A 7,042-nucleotide genomic window follows, 5' to 3' on the forward strand; every position below is an offset into this window, starting at 1 on the left:
TGGTGCACTTTTCAATCTTTTTAAAACAAACTGAGTTAAGTCCAGGAGATTAAAATTCTTCAAGGAATGTTTCTTCAGTTGTGTTTGTGCAGCCCCTTCCCAGCTGCTTGAGAAACACCCTGGGAATTCCTCTTGGCTCCAGCATGTAAGCTGATTCACGGCAAGGAACACAGGAGGGAGAAACCCCAGCTTATCAGAAAGAAGGAAAAAGTGCAGGTGAAGAACCAGAGAGGGAGGGTCGCTTGAACTTTGTGCTTCCCTGTTGCACTCCTGGCTGGCTGCCAGCTCTCCTCTCCTTGGAGAACTGGAATCGTCTCCTCAGGGGTGAGATTCACCTGGAGCGAGCTGCACCTCGTCCTCCTGCCTCCTAAAAACGCTGCTATCATCGTTACTCTCAAAAGTGCTCTCCAGGAGGCATTTTATCTTCATGAAATGAGATTTATTAAGTTAGGAGCAATACAAGAATCAGGTATTGTTGACACAACTTGGTTTTCTTGACTCATAAAAGTAAATTTTCTACTTTACTGATGGGAAAGTGTGATGTTTTCTGTTCCCACGCTACTCCTCTAAAATTCATGGTGTTGTTTTTGTTTTCACTCTTATACACTTGGGAAGCTATGAAATACCCTTCTCAATGTAGACCAAAACCTAAAGCAAAATGACCAAATTTTAGGTGCTCCCCAAAGAGGAGCCCAAGGGATTGGCCATCCCAGAGTCTGGAACTGCACAGTAAAACACTGCCAGTGATGGCAAGAATCCCCTCGCTTTTTCCTTAGAGCACAGGCAAGGATGGAGCCTTCCTAGTGCTGGCAAATTAAGCTGTTTTAAAAAAGAACTGTAGGAGAATCTGCAAATTCCCTCTTGTCCTAAAGGTCGGGAAGAACATGCTCCACATGCTCCACAGCTGCTCTGTAACCACTGAGAGAAATTAATCCAGAATCCCCCTGTGAGTAACGTGAGGCTGTGCCAGGGTCTGCTCTCAGACTGTGCTTGTGCCAGAGGAGAATATCTGGATCTGTGTGAAATGGAGAAGGTGTGATGGGCAAGGGACGTCAGCCCAGCGCTCTGAACAGGAAATCGGAAATCCACGCTTCATTCCCAGTCCCAGCCTGGCAGAAACTGGAGCCAAAGGGCAAACTGTGACTCGGAGCCCGTGCCCTGCTGCATCCCTGCTCCAAAGACTTCGTGGGAGCAGCTGGGGAAGTCCAAGAGAGGTTCCTCATCTGGAAACTCGGCAAGGCCAGGTTTCCTCGATTTAATTCCTTGTAACTGTGGCAGGCACAGGCAGAGGAGGCCACTCAGGCGGGGCTCCGTGAGTGCCCCTTTCACCTCTGCAGGGACAGCAGTGACTGAAGTTACAGCGCAGCTGCCTTAAAAGCGCCCGTCCCGCTCAGACCCAGCTCAGTGCCCCCAGACCCGCCAGTCCCGGCTCAGCCCCCCAAACCCGGCTCAGCCCCCAAACCCGGCTCAGCCCCCACAGTCCCAGCTCAGCCCCCCAAACCCGGCTCAGCCCCCAAACCCGGCTCAGCCCCCCAGTCCCGGCTCAGCCCCCAAACCCGGCTCAGCCCCCCAAACCCGGCTCAGCCCCCCCAAACCCGGCTCAGCCCCCCCAAACCCGGCTCAGCCCCCCAGTCCCGGCTCAGTCCCCCAAACCCGGCTCAGCCCCCAAGCCCGGCTCAGCCCCCCAGTCCCGGCTCAGCCCCCAAACCCGGCTCAGCCCCCCAGCCCGGCTCAGCCCCCAAACCCGGCTCAGCCCCCAAGCGCGGCTCAGCCCCCCAAACCCGGCTCAGCCCCCCAAGCCCCCCAAACCCGGCTCAGCCCCCCAAGCCCCCCAAACCCGGCTCAGCCCCCCAGCCCGGCTCAGCCCCCAGCCCAGCCCCGCGCTGCTGCCGGGGCGCGCCCCCTGCTGGCGCTCGGCGGGAGCGCGGCCAGGGCCCGGCCCGCTCCCCTCGGCCCGGGAGGAGGAGGAGGAAGGAAAGGAGGAGGAGGAGGAAGAAGAGGAGGAGGGAGTTGCCTGTGGGGCTCTGTGACACACTGGAGGCCTGTGGATGTCCGCATTGGTGCCTTGGCGGGTGGAGTCAGCAGTGCTTTCAAAGAACCGTGGAATCATTTAGGTCGGAAGAGCCCTACAGAACCGTGTATCCTGCTGTTCATGCAGCACTGCCAAGGCCACCGCTAACCCTTTTCCCCGAATGTCACATCTACACAATTCTGAACCCTTTCAGGGATGGTGACTCCACCACTTCCCTGTTTTGAAGACAATCTCCCATCCAGAGTGGGGCTGGCCAACCACAACTCCTTGCTTAGCGTTTAATCCCTGGTTTTCCGTGCGCTCCAGACTGGCCATCCACCTTCCCAGCCCTGACCAGCAGCCAGCCTGGGCTCTGGCAAGTCCTGTGCCTGCTCCTGAAGGGCACTGAGTTACCCTGGAGTACCCAAGGGAAGGGAATACTACAGCTGCAAGACTACAGAAACATCCAGGAAGTAACAGCTTCCCACTGACAGAGAGCTGGGGTACTAGGAAGAAATTGTGCCCTGTAAGGGTTGTGAGGCTCTGGCACAGCTTCCCAGAGAAGCCGTGGCTGCCCCTGGATCCCTGGAAGTGTCCAAGGCCAGGTTGGACAGGGCTTGGAGCAACCTGGGGTGGTGGAAGGTGTTGCTGTTTTGGCAAGGGGTGGAATGAGATGAGCTTTAAGGTCCCTTCCTGGGATTCTGTGATTCTATGAAGTGGAACATGTAGATAATTGTGTAAAAAACAGAGTTTGACAAGCAACTTATAAAAACTTCAAACCCACAATAAGTCATTTTTCAGTCTTGGCAGGAGTGGGAAGCCTGAAAGCTGATTTCTAATACCAGTCTGCCATGGAGGGCTAACAGGAACATGCAGAAAGGACAAAAATTGGGCAGAAAACCCTGGTGAATTTTTGCATGTGTTTGTGGAGGAGGGTGGGGGGTTCCCAGACAGGAACTCACGAGCTCGCCTGAGGATCTGTCTCACGCCAAAGCATCGGGTTGGGGTAGAATCAATGGACACAGCGAATAAAAACAACCTAACCATTGCCAGATGGTCCTCCCTGCACCCCTGGAGTGGGTAAAACTGCTTCCACACACAGCCTCAGGACATGGATGGTGCTCCCAGCTTTTACAGTCCATTCCCAGGGAGACTCAGCAACTGAGAGGGTTGTGACTAAGAAAGCTCAGCAAAGTTTCACAAACCATCCTACCCTTAGCACTGATTCTGAACTTATTTTATTAGAAGTCTTCCCAGAAGCCATTTGAAGATTCCCAGAGAATTTGGGGGTGAGCAAGTCTGTGAGCAGACCCTTTGACCAAAGCTGACTCAGTCCTAGGGGACCCCAAGGCCTCTGCAAAGTCAAGACTGTGAATGCAAGGGGCCATCTGCAAGTATGTAAAACCCCCAGCACTTATGGCAGGCAGCAGACACCGATCTGCAGCCCCATTTCCTCCCTTCCAGCTGGCTCCAAGCTCACAGCCAGTGGGAACTGCAGGTTTCTCACAGGATGGGCTTCAGAAAGGCAGGATTTAGTGTTCAGAGCACAAAATGTGTTCTGTCCAGCCCAGTCCTGGGTCAGAGGGAGCCAGGGCCCGACCAGGCTGTTGGCAGATTTTGGGGTTGTGTCTGCTGCCTTTCAGGGCAGCCACCCTTGAAGGCCCAGTTGAGCAAAGTGTCCTAAAACAGCATTAACAGAACAACCATTCCTGTTACTTGGGCTGAAAACCTGGTATCTCATAGAATCTCAGGATGGTTTGGGTTGAAAGAAACCTTCAAGCTCATCCAGTGCCACCCCCTGCCATGGCAGGGACACCTTCCACTGTCCCAGGTTGCTCCAAGCCCTGTCCAACCTGGCCTTGGACACTGCCAGGGATGGGGAGTCCACAGCCTCTCTGGGCAAACCTGTGCCAGTGTGTTCTAAGTGGATACAGACATTTCCATTTATTTTTATGCACCATTTTTTTTTTTTATTTTATGCACTGTGAATAATCTACTTTGTGTTAGATGAGGAAATACATTTTCGTTTTTTACATCTGTCCTAGATTGGAATGCACCAGCTCCCAAAGGTGCCAGCATTTTTCTGTTTGCTATCAAGGGAGTCCAGCCAACTCCAGTGTAAGCTCCTGCTTTGGGATAGATGCCTGAAGCTCCCTGGAAGTAATTTTTGTATCCTCTTACCCGTGTTTTGTGTTTAATACAATTCTGGAGCATGTAGTCAACCCCCTTCACTCTCAGGGACCAGTAAGAAGCTGTAGCTAAGCCAAAGGTTTTATTAAATCACAGATAAACAGACTCAATGAGAATCCTAAATTCCTCATCCTCATCTTCCCAAATTAATAAGCTCTAAATGTTTTATTGCGATCAATACTGAATTTGACACATAAATCAATTTTTACCCAGGACAAACCACAGAATCACCCAGGACAAACTATAAAATTAACCAAGCACAAACCTCTGCTGTAGATCAATAATCCACTCATCCCAAAAGTTACATAAAATAAGGCAGAAGAACACTTCAAACACCAGGTACTGAACACAAAAATGCGTTTTGTAGTATTTTGCCACAAAAATATGAATTCATATTACTGGTCATATGTGCCATGACTATGACACCCACAGAATCCTAATTTCCCTTCCTCTGAACTCGTGACTGTGGGGCTGTTGCACAGTTAAATGAACCAGGCTGAGAGCAGAATGTGTGGAAAGGAATCTCCAACATTCCAACCCCCCGTGAATTTTAGCACAAAGGAATGAGAAAGGAGCAGGTATCTGATTGCCCGTTCCAGGAAGGTGAGAAGTCAATCACCCAACAGTGACCTAGGTCTGTTCTGTGTAAAATGTGTATTCAGGAATGGCCTGATCTACTTCAGCTCAAGAAGGTGGTCCAGAAAAACATTCCTGCAGTACTACAGATCTCTGACAGCAGGAGCAGGCCCTCCTCCTCTGCAGGACATTCCCAATTTTCAAACCATTCCTCAGCGTTTGAGCATCACTCTCTAAGTTCAGTGTGGGCTGTTCAGACTGACCATCCCGTGCTGATCACTTTTGGTTTGATGTGGGCCCACGTTTCTGTCTGCAGACTGGATGGTTTTACCTCTGGAGTCATTGACTCCTTACAGAAAGAGAATTCAAATTTTAGCATGGAATTTTGCTCATTGAAACAGTGGCACACAAAAAGGAGATTAACTTCTGATTCGTTGCTTTGATTTGAGATGGTTCATAAATTCAGTTTTAGGGGATTTTGTACTGAATAAAAAAATGCCAGTTTGGGCAAAAACATAAAAAAAAAAAGTCACATATTACAAAGTAATGCTCCAGAATAAACTTATTCTCTTAGCTACAACCAGGTCTGTAATTTCCTGCATAGTTACAGCCATTTATACTTGCAGCATACCAGCATCTCACAGCAGCTTATCTTGTCTCTTTAGAGGGAAATATTCTCACTAGTCATTATTTAGGTCATTTTGTGGTTTAATGAATTTTCTTTTCTTAAATCAAAGTGTTTGAGAAAATGTAAAGACGAAAAAGAAGGCAGAGCAAATATAACACAAAAATCAGTTGTGAATTTAAAATCCGTGCTTCACTTGCACATTTTGATCCAAACTGTTGGTCGTCCAAGTTGTTCAGTGTTCACAGAACCTTCAATAAATTCCCGTTTCTTTTCCACAAAAACTTCTCCCAGAATATAGAAAGGATGAAAGGGTAAGTGCAGGGAGACAGGAGAAACCTCCTGAAGCCAGTCAAGCACAGACCTTGATGGTAACGGAGAACTCGGAGACCAAGAGCTCTTGAGAGGCGTTTCAGGCCACGTTTAATTCAGGAGATGGAGAAAACTACTGGAAACACTATTTGAAAATCTTGGTTAACTCAGGAGAACTCGAAGGAGGTGTGATTGTATTTGGTTACATGGTTACACTGAGGCTGGAAAACGCATTTCCCCATGATTCAGGAGGTCAGTCAGAGCCATCCTTAAATAATTGGTGTGTTTTAACAAAATAATCATGGCATTGATGGATCAACATTGACTGGAGGAAGGGGGAGAAGGGTGGCTCCGTGGATGGGAAATTGCTCAGCTTAACTGCAAAGTGCAGGAAGATAATAAACTATTGACATCTCTGCCCTGGGAGAGGGAGGTGACGTAAAAAGTGACAAATCAAAAAGTCACCATGAATTTGTCAAGAACGGGGGAACAGCTGTTCAGGGAGCACTGAAAGGGATCCAGGGATTACAGGGGATCAGGAGGAGTCTGAACCAACATGGTGATGCTGATGCTGACTCTGCAAATGCCACGCTCAGATCTGTTACCTAATTAACCTGATTACAGACCTGGGCAGGAATGTGGAGTCTAGAGGAGCCTAAGAATGACTAAAAGTTTAGAAAATATGGCCTATGAGATCATGAGGCCTACAAGAATTTTTTTAGTCTGTAAAAATAAAGTTTTAGGGAGAAAATTATAATATTATGTGAAACGACACGGTCTGTAAAATGTTATTGGGATTTGATGCTCGTTAATCGTTCATTATTGGAATTTGATGCTCATTAATCATTTTTCAGATCTGCTGGACAAGGCACAAAGACACTGAAATTCACAACCACAGTACAGTTTAGATGCTGGGGAAAACTTTGTGGGGTTAAGGCCGGTTGGATGCTGGAACTGGATTTCTAGGAAGATTGCAGAATCCAGTTTCATGTAGGTTTTAGAAAGGTTTGTCCTGGCCTTGGGCAAGGAACAGTGACACCTCAGAGCAGCAGCTCCTGCTTCAAGTCTCAGTGCAGAGCGCCGAGTCCTGAAGGTGATATTAATACACCTTGTGCTTTCCCTTTGGAAATACACAAAATAGGTGGTGGAGGCTCTGCCAGCCATTGCAGCTACGATGGAAACGAGAGCTGATTTTCCTTAATCCACGCCGAAATCTGAGACTTCACCTTGTGAGCAACCTCAGGCTCGCAGGCCCCGCTCGGGGGCCAAGCTCACAGCGTCAGCCGAGCTGCAAGACCCCAAGAGGCCAGAAGGAGCCCGGAGCGCTC

The sequence above is a fragment of the Lonchura striata genome, chromosome 4A, assembly GCF_050655825.1.
Source record: "Lonchura striata isolate lonStrDom1 chromosome 4A, ASM5065582v1, whole genome shotgun sequence".
Lineage (NCBI taxonomy): Eukaryota > Metazoa > Chordata > Aves > Passeriformes > Estrildidae > Lonchura > Lonchura striata.